Source organism: Fukomys damarensis, unplaced genomic scaffold (assembly GCF_012274545.1).
Source record: "Fukomys damarensis isolate Sample0158 unplaced genomic scaffold, DMR_v1.0_HiC HiC_scaffold_1, whole genome shotgun sequence".
Lineage (NCBI taxonomy): Eukaryota > Metazoa > Chordata > Mammalia > Rodentia > Bathyergidae > Fukomys > Fukomys damarensis.
The window spans coordinates 60,811,048-60,829,735 of NW_022900913.1; the positions used below are offsets into that span (position 1 = coordinate 60,811,048).

Genomic DNA, 18,688 nt, shown 5'->3' on the forward strand with positions numbered 1-18,688 from the left:
GAAATATTACATGTAAATGGAACAAATTTTGAGTATAAAATATCATAGTTACCATTTACTGAAAAATATGCTGGGCAAAAAACTCAAAACAATCAGCCCCCCCAAATATAAAGACCCAATTCAAAAATGTGCATCTGAAATGAACAGATATTTCTCAGACAAAGAAATAAAAGCAGCAAGTAAATATATGAAAAAATGTTCCACATCACTGGTCATTCGAGAGATGCAAATGAAAACAACACTGAGATTCCACCTCACCCCACAAAGAATGGCTGCTATCAAGAAATCACACAATAACAAATGTTGGCGGGGTTGTGGGGAGAAAGGAACCCTTCTACCACTGTTGGTGGGAGTGCAAACTGGTGCAACCACTATGGAAATCAATATGGAGATACCTCAAAGAGCTGGGACTAGAGGTTCCATTTGACCCAGCCATCCCTCTGCTGGCTATCTTTCCAAGAGAACTAAAAGAATCATATCACAATGATATATGCACACCTATGTTTATAGTGGCACAGTTTGTAATAGCTAAAACTTGGAAACAGCCCATTTGCCCATCCATTGGAAACTGTATAAAGAAGATGTGGTTTTTCTATAAAATGGAATACTACTCAGCCATAAAGAATGAGAAATTAGATTCATTCATAGGAAAATGGATACATTTTGAGGATATACTCCTAAGTGAAATAAATAAGTCACACATGTGTAAATACCAAATAGTTTATCTGGTGTGAAAAACTATAATAGTACACAAGATCCTAATGAGATAATTGAGAATGTGAAATAGGAAGAAAAGGGCTAAAGGTGTAGGGAAAGTGGGACAGGCCGGGGAAAGGGAATAAGGGAAAAGAAAAAAATATGAGAAAACGAAAAAATGGAAATAAAGTGTTTGTAAATGGGGAGGGGAGGAGGGGTGTAGGGAGGGCAGGGACAAGGGGAAAAATGAGAACCAAGACCTGTCGTGTAAAGGTACAAGATCCCAGTAATGAATGTAACTGTACTGTATAACTAAAATGTACAAATAAACTCAATAAAAGAACAAAAAATCAATAAAAATAAAATTATAACTTTTAAAAAAATACCATAGAAGTAAATAAATATGTTCAATTACACATAAAGTGGATCAAACAGAAAACATTAACAATCTCAATTAGTGCAGATAAACAGGAAAATAGGAAAAAGTCTACATGCCTCTTTTCCATGTTGAACTTTCTAGTTGGGACTGACAATGAAAATTTGTAACAGAGAGTTACAAGTAACCACACTTATAGCTAAGTTAGTAGTTTAATATCCAAGCAGTCTGAAAATCTAGGTGGCTCAAAAGCTCCTTTGTCTAAAGAACTCATTCTAGCTTAGAGATAAATATGAAGATACTGTACAACAGTAATCACTTTCACATTATAAAAAGCAAGTATCTAAAAAAAAAATGCCAAACTCATAAAGTCCTGTTAAGATAGCCTAGGGAAGCTATGATTTTTTTTTTTTTTGAGACAGGGTCTCACTATGTAGTTGAGAATGACCTGGAACCCACTATGTAGCCCAGGTTGGTCTCGAACTCACAGCGATCCTCCTACCTCAGCCTCCCGAGTGCTGGGATTACAGGCATGTGCCACCACGCCCAGCTATAATTTTTTTCTTAAATGATTATGTGTAAATTAACAGCCACCTGAATTCTAAGCATTCCCTACAAATTTACCTCTTTAGGTGAAGTCATGGGAAATCATTATCAGTATTTTTATCTGGATATGCCTTCTGTAAAATGAACCATTAAGGTTATTATGAATGGAACTGTTATAAATAGAGTTTCTGTTTAAATTTCATTCATTACTCCTCAGAGCTATATGAGTCACAGAATCAAAAGTAACATTTAAATGTTTTTCTTTTTTTACATACAATAAAAACAAAACTTAGGACAAGGACAGATCTCAAAACTCTAACAAGAATAAGAGGTCTGAGTGGTATACTGACTCCTACCTACAGCTTCTGAGCTCACATGGATGGTAAAAAGCATTCCCTAGAATAAATAAATATGACACAAAGCTCTGAGGGAAAAAAGAAATTTAGGAGTAAGTTTTTGGTATGGTGATAACGCCTTTTTTTTTTCCTTGACAAAGCAACCATCAAAATGATCAGAAAGATTAAATAAGCTAATTCTTTTACCGGGTTTGGTTGGCAAATGGGGTGTTAGTTTCATTCTTTAAAAGGATATGCTATTTCCAAAAAATACTTAAAATATAGTCAGTTATACAGCCTTCAAAAGCTCACAAAAGAGAGAGTTAATGTATTAAGTATTAACTATCAGGCACTGTTCTATATACTTGGCAGGAATTAGCTCATTTATTTACTTCTCACAAAAGCCCTAAGAAGATACTAGTATTATCCCCATCTTAAAGATGAGGAAGCAGGTAGATGTTTAAAGAACTTTCCAAGAGTTACATGACTCACAAAAACAGTGCTGAGATTCAAATCCACATATATTATCACAGTTGATTATAAAAACTGTAAATGAAGGTAGAGAGAATTTCAATCTCATTTTAAATGTGAGGAAAAGTGCCGTCCATTCTAAGGAGTACAGACTGTCTCAAAGTTACACTGCTAGTCACTACCAAAGGTCAAGAACAGAACCCATGGCATCCAACTTGGTCATCACTGAGATGACTCTTCAAGATCCTCCCATGGGCTGCAGCAACTACAAGCACATCAAGTATAGCCCAGACCAAGGCATTAGTGCACTGCTGCATTGCCATTTTTCCATGTCTTTTCATTTCACGGTTGTTAAATGCATAGATTCATATACTTATCTTCATTACTTATCATTTTTTTACCTTCATTTTTGTGTATTAGCCTGCATGGTCATTTAAATTTTTATAGCCCAATAAATGCAGGCATTGTCTACTCCAGCAAGGATTCTAAATACAATTGAAACCACTGTGTTTTTGCACATTAAGGAATTAAAAAGTTTTTACTACCCATTCATCTCCATTTGGGTTACATGCCACCCCGCCTTCCACTTCCCCAGACTGGGAAACAATAGCTGCCTTTTGTGCCCAATAGTGGTGCCCACGTAATGGCACCAGCACTTACTCACTGAATTGAACTGCAGAAAACATGAAAAAAAAAAAAAAGAGTTGTTAAGACTCCTTTCTCAGTTACAAATTTCTCAGAACAAAAAAGCCCAGTTACGATCATTTTTTATTATTCTGTAAAACTAGAACCAAGGAGTGAAAAGCTACACGGATAGAATTCAGTTTAATTTTTTTTAAAGCTTTGTAATAAACTGAGTTGCCCCACCACAGTCCAGGTTCCTCTGGTGGACTAAGCCGCAGCTGCTCCTGACTACAGAAGGGCAAACTCTCGGGAACTATCTTGCAACACAAAGAGTGCTTTCCTGGAATCTAAAATGGCTCACTATGTCCATCCAAGGCATTTCCCAATTCATTTGTCTCATCTGATCTACATTCTGAGCAAAAGTGGCTGGGGTGTGGTGGAGACAGACATCATTTAATAATCTCAATTTTCAGCCTCGGAATTTGAGCAACTTAAGCTGAATCACATGATTAGTAAATACAAGAAGCTAGACCTCATTCTAGGACTTCTGACTCCCATGGCATTTCCAGCTAGGCAATTCTGCAACAACTAAAACATGATGCTTTTGACCATTATACCTATCATCATGGGCAGGGGAGAGGATGGGCCCCAAAGATGTGAAGTATGGAAGTGAATATCAAAGGAGATTAGTTAAGGACAAAACCTCCTGAGAGTTATACTGTTCTCACAAGCCTCCTTTTCTACCTCATGAAGGTTTCATTATTGTTTCAGTAGGAACATTCATTCTCTAATGCTCTGTTTGCATGAGTCAACTGAAGAAATAATTATCCAAATTCTACTTTATTGTGCCTGGTTGATACAACAAATGCTTAGGGAAGTGTGCCCATACTTTAAAGGCAGTCAACGGCAACATAATAAACATGAGTAATGCCCTATTTCCATATCCAAAGTATGAATTGTGGCTCAAAGACTAAGCTGGTAGTTATTAAAGGAAAAAAAAAAGGTCACTGGAATGTATTCTCTCACAAAATAGCCAGTACAGTCTCACACTTGTGTCTGACAACAGGAGTTTAACAGAAATAGGTCAATCATTGAAAGACTGCTGAAACCTGTAAGCTTTTCAAGGAAAGACACGAAAGTATCAAATTTCATGAACCTGTCTACCAAAGAATGTGGCAGGCTGCCAAGGGCTGGACTGTGTTCACTCATGTGAAATGCTGGGAACTTGAACCTCTATATTGCCTGTCCTGCCACTCAGCCACAATGGTGAATGACTCAATTTCAACTTTCCAAAGACCTCCGAACTGTAAGTCACATGCTGCTAATCATGAAAACTTCCTTTTACTCTTATGGATAGAAAAACTCCTTGATTCAAACATTATCACACTGACACTGACCTATTACTGAGAAAGCTTTAAATACAGTATTTGGGAACCACAGAATAGCCTACTAGTGTGCCAGCAACAAGTCAGATTGAATTATACTGCATTTTAACATACCATGTTTGCTCATCAAAACACTGCTAGCATTATTTATACAAAGCTGGAATCATGTTCACTCACATAATTGTGACTCCTTTCCCAGTATTTAGTTATAAATCCACAGGCCTACAAGTTCCTTGAGGACAAAAGTAATTCTAGCTTACTCCTCTCTGTATCCCTTGTTCATAACACAGCAAAGAACAGAGTTCACAAATGTTTACTGAATAAACATTGTATCAAGAACATTTGTCTATCAGTCAGAGAAGGCAGGCTGTGGAAAAGACAAATTCTGGATTAAAAGGAGTGGAGAAAATCATAAAGCAATGATGACAGCTGGAGTTCCTCCAGGATAAGAAGAACGACAGGAGGCAGACATGAATCAGCAGCAAAGGAGCACAGGGGCAACATGTACAATACGGGGAAACCTGAGGTTGTACTTCCAGACTGGCCTCTGTGAACTCCTGCCTACAATAGTCTTACAGATGATGAGGAGGAGGATGGGAAAATGTATATAATTAAAGAGCTCTTTAAACAATCTGACAAACCTCCTCCAGATGTCAGTGACTTAACATTTTTGTCTTTTCTTCTAAATCTGAATATAGACAAGTGGTCATTTTGCAAGATAGAAACTACTGTGAATATTGTTAAGCACTAACAATATGTAAACCTCATCAAAGACCTCGACTACTTTCTTAAGACCAGGTGACTTAATATGGACAGACCTAGGTTGTTACAGGCAGACAGATGTACGTGGCACCCCTAGTGAGTGGACCGTGACAGGCAGGTGGGCAGAGTGTACCTTGGACTGTAAGTACTGACAAGGTCTCTCTTACTCATATTTCTTAGTAGTCTGCATTCCAGATTTAGATGTAAACTTCCAGTAGTAACAGACTCATGGTTCTGAAAAATATGCCAAGATTAAAAACAGAAATAAAAACTCATTAAAAAGCTTTCTAAATAGGTATTTAAGTATACAAACAGCCCAAAGCATCTAATTCAGCAAACAGAGACCTTGTTCCCAGGCTGGAAGTCAATTATAAATCCCTTGAAGTATAGGAATGAGACTATTCAGCGCTTTCAATGCTTCCCAAGGACATTAATCTATCTCCAAATTTCCAACCATCCAGCTGTTTAAACCACCAGCACATCTGCATGTGGAAGTCTGTCACTTTTCACAGGTGAAGCTCACTGAGGGCTCCACCTTCAAAGACAAGTCAACTCATCATTTGTGAAATGCCTTTCCTTTAACACTCTTCTGAAACAAGGGAATGAAACTGAGAAACTAAGAGTGCTAATGGTGAAATGGACAGTTTGTTTCAACTACTGACCCCCTACCTATTTATCTTCTTCATTATCTTCATTATCTTACATATGCACAAAAGAATCACTTGTCCATTACTCTGTTCACCTTTAGTCAAAAAATAAAAATGGGGCACCTAATCTGTGTCAGGGATAAAAGAGACCAAGATAAACAAGGCATCTTGAGCTCTTGCCATGAAGCTCTTCCCTCAAGGTGCTGGGACTCAGCAACCCTTTCCCTCTCTGGGCTTCTTGCACCTCCGTCATATGATCTGTCCTGCATGGAGGTCTGGGGCATCATACAACACAGTGCACAGGGTTCACAGCTCTTTTTCGGGAGTGTTTGCATCTTAAATTTTAGTTATGATAAAAATCTTTGAGCTTTTCTAAAAATCTGACATTAGATGGGCAGGTGAGGCAGAGCCAAAGAAGATCTCCAGTTTCACAGTCCAGAGTCCAGAAGCCCTGTGTCCTCCATCTGGGAAGCTTCTAAATGAATCAGGAGAAATAAAGTCACTTCCAACAGTAACTGCCTGAGGACAAAGCATTTACCCTTCTTAGGAAAAACATTTCAAGAAATGTATTTTTTAAAAATGTGTATGGTAATGAAGCAAAAAGAACAAAAGATTTTCACAAAATATATTTATAAAGCTTATAACAGTGCTTTCACTCAATAATATTAAGCATAATTTGTAAATAAGAATAAATCCTCAAAACACCCTTGGCAATGGAGTACTATAATGAGGTCCATGTAGCATAACTGTACCCCACAACAAAAATGCAAGCAGATTTGTTGGTCCTTAAGAAGGAAGACAACGTGGTAGGTTAGTACTCACTCCTGAAACAATTCTGCTCAACTCAACAGGAACATACCCGTCACAGAGAAAGAAGATTTAATATTAAGGAATACAAATTAATACATATGACAGAACCTGTATCAGTTGCTGCATTTATAAAGTCTTTCAGATCAAATGTAGAAGAGGGGTGCTCTGTCAAATTAAATAAAATGAAGATAAGTACTAACATTATATCTTGTCCTTCTCTAATCATAAGATAGTCAGAGCAGGATTCATTCAGATCAAATGTAGAAGAGGGGTGCTCTGTCAAATTAAATAAAATGAAGATAAGTACTAACATGAAAAGACATAACGTCAAGGCTATACATGTGAAACAGGAGAGATTCTTAGAGATGGCATCTCATTCCTCTTGCACCCCAGACCATGGTGATCTCTCCAGGCCACACTCCTTCAGCTGGTAGAGCCACAGTATGTCTTCCCACCCCTCAAGATGGTTGCATTTCTGCCCAGGGTCAGAAGCAAAGACCAAGAACTGTCTTCTCTTTCTCAAACATGCAGGTCTCCTGAACAGGTCCTTTCTAGGCAGCACAAACCAGTAGAGTTCTTTTCCAAAATGTGTAGGTGACTGATCTTCCAGCCAAAATGGCAGAGACTTCTGTAACAGCTTTCAGATCATGAATCCTGCTCTGACTATCTTATGATTAGAGAAGGACAAGATATAATGGAGATGTGGGGAAGGAAGGCACTGAAGGAGGTACCTGGGAAGCAAGGAAAACCCTGTAGTTATTTCTCCCATTTTTTCCCTTCCCAAAGTCAGCATCCAGAGTGAGGGGGATGAAATTGTCCTCCTGGAACACATCTGTCCCAGCCCATGTGCATAGAGCTCTGCTGACTGCTCCCAGCACAATCTTGATGTTGGGCTCCCCTCCTTTTGGGCCTGGTTTGATCCCAAGTCTGATGCTGTGTTCTCTAATTTCAGTTTTGAGGGCTTAGGGCATCACCCTGTGTAACTGTTTTGCCTCTATTTCCTTCCTAGTCCAGAGGATAGACTTTCCTCAAGACCCACTTGACAGGCAACTTTCACAGGGCCTCCTCAGAGCTCAGGCAGCTGTCAGACCTCCACTGTGAATGTTTATCATGGTGGTACACACCCTGGTTACAGCTCTGTCATCCCTCCTCCCACCACATATGATAATCAGGAGCTTGTATACCAAGTGTGATTTAAATACATGGTGAATGCTTAAATTTTAAAAAGTATTACACTAAGAGACACACTACCATTAATCCTCATCAAAATATTTCCTCCTCATTTCAAATACACTCACTCCATCATTCTTATTACTTTATGAAGTAGTTCTGGAAGTCCTCTTTCATGAGTGTCATTATGAGGTATGATAAAAAACAGTGAATGCTGCTACTGAGGGCCAACCAAAGGGAAGGCAGGCTCATAAAATTTCATGGTGTGTCCTCATTCACTTTACTTAGCAGATATGTTACTGTATAACTTCTGGTTCTTCCCCAAAGTAAAAATAACCATGAAAGGGAAATGTTTCACACTGATTCAGTGTATGGATGCAGCCACAATAACACAGCTGAAGACACTCATTAGAGAAGATTTCCAGAACTGCTCCAAAATGTGGCAAGAATGAATGACAGACTGTGTGTGAAGTGAGTACTTTAAGGGGAATTCATGGAAATGTGTATTTTATTGTAATGATTTTTAGCATTCACTGTACTTTTTGATCACACCATGTACACTGAGTAATAACTATATGCTTATCTGACTCCCTGTATCAAATTTATCAAGCCATATAATATCAACTAATAAATTATGGCTACAGTCATTATAAAAATGACCTTAAAAACTGGGCTTCAACTTCCCAAAGATTAAAAATAGACTCATATCTTTTACCATGTACTAAACTAAAATTGAAATGATCAAAGATCTAAACATTAAAATAGAAACACTAAACCTGCTGGAAGATAGGTTAGGTAGAACTCTTGAAGACAATGGCATATGAAAAGACTTTATGAATCAAACCTCAGTCACACAGTAACTAGCACAAAGAATCAACAACTGGGATCTCATTAAAAAGCTTTTGCATAGCAAAAGAAACAACCTAGAGAGTGAAGACACAACTCACAATGTGGGGGAAAAAAAATTTACCAGCTGTTCCTCAGACAAAGGACTACTATCTAGAATACATAAAGAACTTAAAACAATCAGACCTCCAAATTTAAAGACCCAATCCAAAAATGGGCATCTGAAATGAATAGACATTTCTCAAACAAAGAAGTAGAAGCTGCAAATAAACATATGAAAAAATGTTTATTACATTTTTAAGCAACACTGAGGGCTGGGGATTTAGCTCAGTGGTACTGCCCCCTGCCTCAAGTGCAAGGTCCCAAGTTCAATCCCTGGTACCAAAATAAACAAACAAGCAAACAAAACAACAACACTAACATTTCATCTCACTCCAGAAAGAATGGCTGCTATCAAGAAATCAACCAGTAACAAATGCTGGCAGGGCTGTGGGGAACAAGGAATCCTTCGCCATTGTTGGTGGGAGTGTAGGCTGGTGCAATAACTGTGGAAATCAGTGTGGAGGTTCCTCAAAACACCAAAACTAGAGGTTCAATTCACCTATTCCTCTTCTGGGTATTTTCCCAAAGGAACTGAAAGCATCATACCACAGTGCTATATGCACATACATGTTTATAGTGGCATAATTTATAATACCTAAATCTTGGAAGCAGCACAAATGCCCATCAACTAGTGACTGGATAAAGAAGATGTGGTTTTTTTCCCCTAAAATGAAGTACTACTACTCAGCCATAAAGAAAGATAAACTAGAGACATTTACAGCTAAATGGATAGACTTTGAGACCACTTCTTAAGTGAAATAAATAGGATACATGTGTAAATACCAAATTGTTTCTCTGGTGTGAGAAACTGAAAGTGTAAAATAGGAAGAAAATGTTTAAAGGGGAATGAGAACCTGCGGGGGCGGGGTGAGAAAAGAAGGAAAAAACAGAAACCAAGCTTTTGTAAATAGGGAAGGGTGGAAGGGCTGAAAGAAGGGAAGGGGAATGGGAAAAAATAAGAACCAAGATATATCATATACAGGTACAAATTCCCAATGATGAACGTGATCATAATGTATACCTAAAATGTACAAATAAACAATTAATTTTAAAAATGACCTTAACTCAGTCCTTGGCTGGGACAGGCAGGGCCCTCAAAACTACAAATACCCACAGGGCTTGTCTGCTTCCCTCAGTCATGTCATTTCCTTCCCTGACGGCCTCAGCTGCCAGAGCAACTACTGCCTATACCCTCAACCACTTTATCTTCCTCTGGGGCTCTGACCACTTCCCGATGCCATCCATACAGAGAAATGAACTGACAGACACATCTAGCTAGACAGGCTAGGTACTGATACTGTTTTACAAGTTAGTAGCTTGCCTATCTGCTAGAGCAGGAGCCCCATGTGTTTTGGCCTATGATGTACAGATCCTTCATATTTGGATTCACATCTAAGAAAGAAGCAAGACTTAGTGAGTACCCGTTGATGAATATGTATGTAGGTAGATGATAACATCTTGAACAAAATGAACAGCCCCCTCAGGTGAGGACAGGGAAGCTTTGTAAATTTAAGGTACCAGGCTGGGTCACCAGGCAGGGAGGATTCCAGAAGGAAATTGGTCTGCCACTTAGGAAAGAGGTTAGCGGGGGCAAGCATCAATGCATAAGAGTTGACAGAAACCACAGGTAAGGGTGAAATTATCTTAGAACTAGCTACTGAATAATAAAAAATAATGGCATCTACTCTGTAGGGATTAAAAGAAGTTAGTACATACGATCTATCTCTTAGCAACACAACTACACGTAAGTGCTCAGTAAATACTGAGAAAGATCATTTTTATTGCTAAATTATAATCATTTGGCCACATATGTTTACAGGAGGCTGCATTTTTCTTTGGTAGGGCTCTGAGTACTCTGGTCTCCTCAAAGTTTAAGAGATATTCCAACATTATTAACAGTGTGAAATAACACTATAACATTTTATTATCTAGAGGGGGAAAAGAAAACAGGCAGAATACAGTTTCCCAGAATGAGATAAAAAAGGTAAACTTCATTTCTACAAGGTCCATGGACAGGAATATCTACCATGGTGAGCATAAATGCTGTTCACTATTTTAGATTTAAACTCAAGTCCAAGCTGGGTGTGGTGGCACATGCCTATAATCCCAGCACATGGGAGGCTGAGGCAGGAGGATTGCTGTGAGTTCAAAACCAGCCTGGGTTACACAGTGAGTTCCAGGTCAGTCTCAACTACATAGTGAGACCCTGTCTCAAAAAAACAAAACAAAACAAAAAAAAAAATAAATTCAAATCCACAGGAGAACTTCCTGGCAACCGACTAAAAAGCTGTGGCAAATGTGGCATTGGTGCTAAACTCAGAGGACAAGTTAGATATAAAGATCCAATCTCAAGACAGAAAAAAATACTGGTTGGCTGAGATGGTGAACTTTTAAATTTGCAACCAACTATAGAGTAACTAAAAATAACCACTCAAAGTCAACTTTGGGGAAATACAGATCATGACAGACATCCCACCTAGAAGAGTCAATTGAGAAGGCTGGGGTCCAACAACACTGTGGCTCAGACGAGGGGGCCTGTGGTAGGAGGCTCTGCAGAGCAGGTCTTCCTGGAGGGACCCTGGATTGCAGTGGTTGGGGCTGAGGAAGAAGTGAGCAGACATCTTCACCAGCCACCACCAGCACATCTTTCCATTTATCTTTGTTTTTTCTATTACAATTCTACTTAAAATTTTGAAGAAAAAAAATCACTTAGAAAACAAATGCTTTGGCAGCTGCTGACTTAGACCAAAATAATTCTATAGAAAAAATATCCCAATTTTAAAATTCCAATTTTTGTGACTATTTTTACATTTGGCTCAAGATGGGAAGATAATTCTGGTGGAAGCAGGTTAGTGAAGAGACCCCAAGATGGGTACGCTTTAAAATTCTGAAATGTTTGAATTTTGAGTAAGAAAAACAAAATACTTTTCTCATCAAAAAAATACTTGGAGACTGGGATTTAGCTCAGTGGCACCGCACCTGCCTTGCAAATGCAAAGGTCCTGAGTTCAATCCCCAGTATTGGGGGGAAAAAACCTTGAGATATTTTTCTTCAGACTACTTGTCTTTCCCATTTCTCACAGAAAAAAAAAAAATAAATAAACCTAACTGTTTCCTGGCAAAGATGAAATCCTGAAATCTTGCTGAGGCCTCATACATTAATTGCTGTGTTTATGCCAAGAAACAAGAGAAACTCTCACGTTTACTAATAAAAATCTATTCATATAGAATCATTCTCTAAGGGAATTCTATGCAGTGGAATCATTATTTTTTCCCAAAATTCATGTGTGTTACTCCTTCACAGATGAAAAGAAAGTGTTTCAAATTTTAATTACAAAAAGATACTTAACTAAAGGAAGAAACCAGAACACCCAACAAAGAATACTGAAGATAAAGCAGAAACAAATCACTCTTTTAATGCTAGCCCTTTCCCCAGTTCCCCAAGAAGGGAGAGAGGGTGTTCACATCAAGAACTTTGAAGCATTACTGAAATCAGCTCTGTTCTAACTTAGGGGAGGAAGTCTGCCTCTAGATGGAGAAGACTCACTGACAATGGATACTTAGAACCTGGTTCACAGGGAATATTTCAGATTTTTCTTTGCGCTATTAAGGGTATAGGTAGGGCACCCCTGTTACCACCACTAATATACCAAGATAAGATGGCCAAGCCCTCTCATATCAGGGCAAAGGCTCTGAGTGTTCCCAGGGGGAGAAGCTGAGTTTAGATGCCCTTCCATGCTCTCCTAACCCCTCCCTGGAATCCAAAGCAACATTTGAGAGGAAGTTAGGGTTAAAAGTACAGCCTGGCCCAGAGCACCACCCAGCTAACTGGTCCACATGGCAGCTGAACCCTGACCTTGGCCTCACCATCTCTGTCCTCTGACCATATGTGTCAAATGGCTGCAGATGCTTGAACTAGTTCTCAATGTATTTCCCAACGAACAATAACAAAAGAATGACAGGGCATAATTCTCTCCAGTAAGGAAACACTGCTTTACTTATTAATAGCTAAACACTTACCAGTAAATTTGGTTACAATCAATGATAAACAACAATGTACAACTGTTTTAAATCCCTTTCTCGGAAGGGTAGGGGAAAGGTAATAAGGGAAAAGAAAACAATATGAGAAAATGAAAAAATGGAAATAAAGTGTTTGTAAATGGGGAGGGGAGGAGTGGGTGAAGGGAGGGCAGGGACAAGGGGAAAAAATGAGAACCAAGACCTATCATGTAAAGGTACAAGATCCCAGTGATAAATGTAACTATACTGTATACCTAAAATGTACCAATAAACTCAATAAAAGAAAAAAAAATAAATCCCTTTCTCCATAAGATCCCATGCTAGTGGGTTACATATGCCTCACTGAAACCTTTGGAAAACATTTGCTTCAGAGACAATCCATTGGTTTTGGTTCTTGAGCCTTCCCTGCAGAACTAGAGGCCATGCAGGTTAGAATGGATGTTTCTTCCTGTCACCAGCACTCTGCTCTCTCTGTGTGCTCCTAAGTCCCCACACAACCCATCCCACCTCTGTGTTACTCGGTACCTCTGGCTGTCAGGGCAGAAAGGCCCACACAGGGAATCCAGTACACTTATCATCTCATAAAAGAGCAAACAGATAAATGAGGTGAGAAAAAACTCTTGGTGGCAGACACAGGAACAGAAAATCAGGCACTCCCTACTTGTCCTGTGTTCTTCCAACTAATATAAACCAGGTTCCTTACCAGGTGCTCAGATATGGTGGTGATCCTGAGCCAAAAAGGGACTGAGGAGCTGCAGTCTGTTGTTTCATATACAGCATTAGGGTTAATCACAAGATTTCAATTGAAAGAGGGCTCTCTGTAAATAAACAAGACTCTTGAAAATTACCACATGGCAGAATGAACTTCAAATAAAAAGAAAGTTAAAAGAGAAAAGGGATTGAAAACATAGGTCTTATTTTAATGAATGTGTCTTTTTAAAAATGGAACAAGGAAAAGAAAAAAAAATGACAACACTAAAACCAAGTGCTATAGCTTAAAGTTCTCTTTTATTTTTCCTGTCCAGGATAATAAAACAAACAAATAAAATAAAATAAGAAGAAGAATGAAGGGAAGACAACACATCTGATAAAAGGAAGATAACATATTCTAAGTCACTGGGATAGTCTGCCAGGCATATTGCATTAATTGAATAATTTTCAGAAACAGAGTCACAGTAAATATTTAACCTCCTAATCTGAATTCTAAATCTTTGCTCAAACATGAATGAAAGAAGAGTTCTCATAAACTATCTGCATAAATAAATAAATGAAAATTTAAAAAGTAAGACTCCAGTTTCACCTCTTGCTCGCCTGTCTGCTGAACACCTTCAACAACTTTCCTTTTCTCCCACTCCTAATAAAGTCAAGTCCTCTTATAAGCACTCACAGCCCTTGAACTGTGTCTCTCTCTGGTCAGTAAGAGGGAAGCAATCTGCTGAGCACTTGTGGTAGGCAGGAGAGCTGGACACAATTTGCAGAAGAAAAGGGGATGGCCCTCAGGACACTGGCAATTGAGCAAGTCACCAAGAACTATGTTTGCTGTGGTTTGGCATTGCACTGGAACCTTGTCTTTGACTTTTCAATTTATATCACTGTAGGCTAATACTGAAGCCAGATGACTTTAAAATCTTGCTCCAAATAGTCTTAACTCTTTACAATTATTAGTTTCCACTGACTGAACTAAACAACGTTTTTGCATTCTTTAGATCATTTAAAGCCAGCAAACTTGACCACTAATAATGCAATAGTTCTTTATAGAAAATGTTCCCATAAGCTGAGGTACATTTTGTTTTGCTCTGTTTTATTTTGTTTGTGGTATCAAAACCAGGGCCTTTTCTACTAAGCTATATACCAGCCCTTTTTGATGTTTTATTTTTAAGTAGTCTTCACTAAGTTCTCCACTCTGAGCTTGGACTTGTGATCTTCCTGCCTCAGCCTCCTAAAATGCTGGCCTTACAGGCATGTGCTTCTATAGGTATTACACCTGGCTTGAGGTATAATTCTGGGGGGAGGGGGGGTGTTAATAGGTTCAGTCAAGTCAGTTCTGTCTAAGGCAAGTATCACCCAAAAAGTTTGCCATTTTTTAAGACTTCCACCTTTCCATTCTCCTCTAATTTCCACAAACAACATTACCACACAGTGCAAATGAAAGACACAGCCATTTCCACACATGGGGAACTGAAAATATTTTGGGACTCAAAGGATAATGTACAAAGGACTGATTTTCCTTATGCTCTAATGATATATGAACATTAACATGAGTTGTTTTAGAAACTTGGAACACAGGCCATTTTGGTTGGCCTCCAAGCTGACTTACTTAAATGACCTAATTTTTATGTTCTATTTTTGAAGGTCTCCAGGACAGAATTCTACAATTTCCATTGGTAGCTTGACTTGTGGTTTAATTTCCTTCAGTGTCAAAGGGGACTATTTCAACTTTTTAAAAGTTAAATAAGAGCTCAACTCATAAAAAGGAACCTAGACTTCCAGATGGAGTGGCCTGGAATAGTGTCAGAAGCCTTGTGCCTAAATGAGTTCTGGAAGACATTTCCCAGAGAAACAGGCATTCATTTACCACTCGATCTCTTGGTAGAGGGAAGAGAAAGTTTCCTGAAACTGGCAACTGGAACAACAGAAAAAATGAACAACCAAGAAATAGGCTGCAGATGTGCTAAACCACAGATACACAGAAAATGTGCTGTGCTTCCTTGGGACAGGGAGCAGCTGTCTCTGAGCCAACCCTGGGGTGGGGGAGTCCACATTCACAACTCAAGTGCCCAAGCTCAAGAAATGACCCACAGCATCTAGGAAAGACACTTCTGTGAAATAAGGAAATACTTCCTAGTCACTGTGAAGAGTTTTCTCCAAGCTTTTCACACAATCCAAGTGAAGAAAAGAATTTTAAGGGTTTGAGTATCCTTTCCTTTCTGATTTTTAAAGAGTTCCATAAGCAATATCATACTCAGGTTTTCTTACTTTTTTTTAAAGGTGAACTTTCCACCACACTATATTCCTTGAACAAATTTTCTGGAGATTTTGCCCTTAGCCTCCTGAAATTTTTCAATGAAACCTCTAAGAAATGTTTACCTGACCCCAAATGTTGCCCCAACAAAAACTCTGTTTTTAATTCTTTGAACTCTTCTCTCTCTCTTTCCTTGTCATGCCCTCTGGGAAAGAAAGACAAGTACAGATACTGGCTGGAACTCAAGTTTTGATACTTTCTCATGAACTTGGACAGACACGCAAGAATTGACTTATGCTTCCTTTTCTGGTATGGCCATTTGCACTTCACCTGCTTAGAGAATCAATGTAAAGATGGGACAAAAAAACCAAAAAAGAAAAGAGGCTGGGCGTGGTAGCGCATGCCTGTAAGCCCAGCACTTGGGCGGCTGCAGCAGGAGGATCACTAGGAGTTTGAGACCAGCCTGGGCTGCACAGTGAGTTCCAGAGCTGTCTGAACTACATAGTGAGACCCTGTCTCTAAAAACAAAAAAGAACAACAACAACAACAAAAGATGGGACATGCCAACACACTCTCAGACAAAAACAAGTTGATAATCACAAGAAAAATAAAAGTGGTATTACAGGTTTTTCAAAAGGGGGACGGAAGGGGAGAGAGAGGAAGAAGAAAAGAGGGAGAGGGACGGGTGAGGGGAGAGAATATGAATATGAGAATATGAACAGAGAGAACTATGACCTCAGGTGCAGGGAGAAGGAAGAGTGAGAGTCATTTTCTGCCAATTAAATCCATGTGAAGTGGGGTCCAAGTTCTGTTTGAAAGAGGCCATGTGCGAAGTTTTGGAAATGGACACCTACAGAGTTCACTTGATAGTTTCCTTTTCTTATAAGAGAGGAGATTCTGGTATGGAGGTTTTGGCAATTTTACTTCAAATAGTCACACATATTCATGTTTAGGAAGGATTTAGGCATTCATTTAGGCCAGTCATATGTGTTCCAGAGGCTTCTCATCTCAAGAGGCCTCATGCTTGGGGACATGTGCTTTCCTCTACCAAGAGATCAAAGGGTAAGATGACTACATATTTTCCTGGGAAATGTCTTTTAGAAGTCATTAGGTACAAGGCTTCTGACACCATTCCACTTCACTCCATCTACAAGTCTGGATTCTCAATAGCCTGTCCTACAACAAGCCAAAAGGATCATGTGATGTGATCCCTCAACAAACGCATAAGTACTGTGGGGGCTTGGGCTTCCAGCCCTGCTGCCTGCTCCTAGAAACCACAGCCCAGTGCCAGGGGAGGAAGCTGCTTCTCACCAGAAGCTGTGGTTCCAGCAGGCCCCTTAGGGAAGGCATACTCAGTGTAACAGTAAAGATTATATCCAACCCATTACAAAAGGTAGCTTAGTTCCTCCACCTTCTGGAATCTGATTCTGCAAAAGAACAGAAAATGAAAATTGCTTTCCACTAGAGCAAAAGATCTTTCAATGCCCTACAAAATGACTCAGGTTTGGTACTGTTGCTGTATGTTACAATCTAGCAAGGTGATGGTAAAGTTTTTAGAGACTAAATGCCCAAACTACAATCACAAAGTACCAACACTGCACTTAAACCTAAATATCCAATTCTTGGTTGCTGGGGAGACTTCACTCACGTGCTGACAGAGAAGCTCTTCATGCCTACTGCAGCACACATGTCAAAGGTTCACCACCACTGATATAGCCATTTCCCTGTCCTGCAGGTGAAACTAGCACAACCTGGGCCATGGAAGGAACCTCCTCAGATTCAACAGTAAATCAGGCAGAAAGATGCATCTATTGCAATACCCATGTAAGTGTCAATTTACACTGTAAACGGACTAGATTGGCGGAAGTCCAGAAATAGAAAAAGTACTCCCTAACATTACATGTAATAAGAATACTTTCATTTATATTCTAGTTTGCTGTATCTAATCAAAGACTTTATTGGGAAGTTTAGATAAAGAAAAACCAAGCAAGCCCCTGGAGTTGCCTCATATAAGTAAATAAACAAATAGAGGCAACCTATCGTTTGTATCTTCATCCAGCTCAATTAAGACTGGCTATCCCCCCCGACCCCCGGACTATTCTGCATAAACAACAACCCTAGAATGAAAATAAGAGAATTGTTTTATTTCTATTCCAAAGTTTCATTAGCTAAGGAGTAATGATTTTTTTAAAAGAGGGTTTTACTTCAGACACAAAGAGATTTTTAATCTTAGTCCAGGTTGAAGCCATCTGGCCTCAGTGATGACTCTGAACCCTTGGCAAACACCTGACTAGAAGTACATTAAACATGGGGATGACATTTTAAATCCAATAATGCATTTAGGAAAGGGGGGAGTTTAAAGTTTTCATAAAATTTCAGATAAAACAAAGTTATAATGGAAGCCTCCTATAATTATTTTGATTCCTCTACATGAGGTACACAAGGAAGAAAAGCCAACCAAGATGAACAGTTTCTCAAAGGAGACCAAAAGGAACAGACAAACAGCACCACTGGAAAATACCCACAATGCACTACAAAAATGAGGGATGAGTCTGACTTAAGCACTGGGGTGTTCTTAGGTGTCTGCCTCTACCTTTTCCTGGAAAATAAGACAAGATGGTGCACTTGTTTCTGCTGGGGATAAAAGGGCTCATAAATCTTTGAAGGATGATTTAAAGGATTAGCTCTGGACAGACTCTAAAGAGCCACTGGCCTTCAAAAGACACAGGGTCAGCATGAGCTCTAGGAACAGCTGCCTCCATTGTTCAAGGGTATAGGAGAATACTGAAAGTCTGAACTATGGAATAAATGGAAAGCAGATGATGAGAGGTTCAAAAGCTGTTAGTCCTGGAAACTATACGCAGGGAAGCTATTATGGGTGCTGAAGCATGGGAGGGTCAAAAGAGGGTGTTGAGCCTGGAAACCAACCAGACAGAC

The 18,688-nt window shown here is 39.2% G+C and overlaps 1 protein-coding gene across 2 annotated transcripts in view; it reads right to left on the reverse strand.

Annotated features, from left to right (window-relative positions):
* Lhfpl2 (LHFPL tetraspan subfamily member 2) overlaps positions 1–18,688 on the reverse strand; it is a 145,811-nt gene that overhangs the window by 70,483 nt on the left and 56,640 nt on the right. The gene's annotated exons all lie outside the window — the stretch shown is intronic.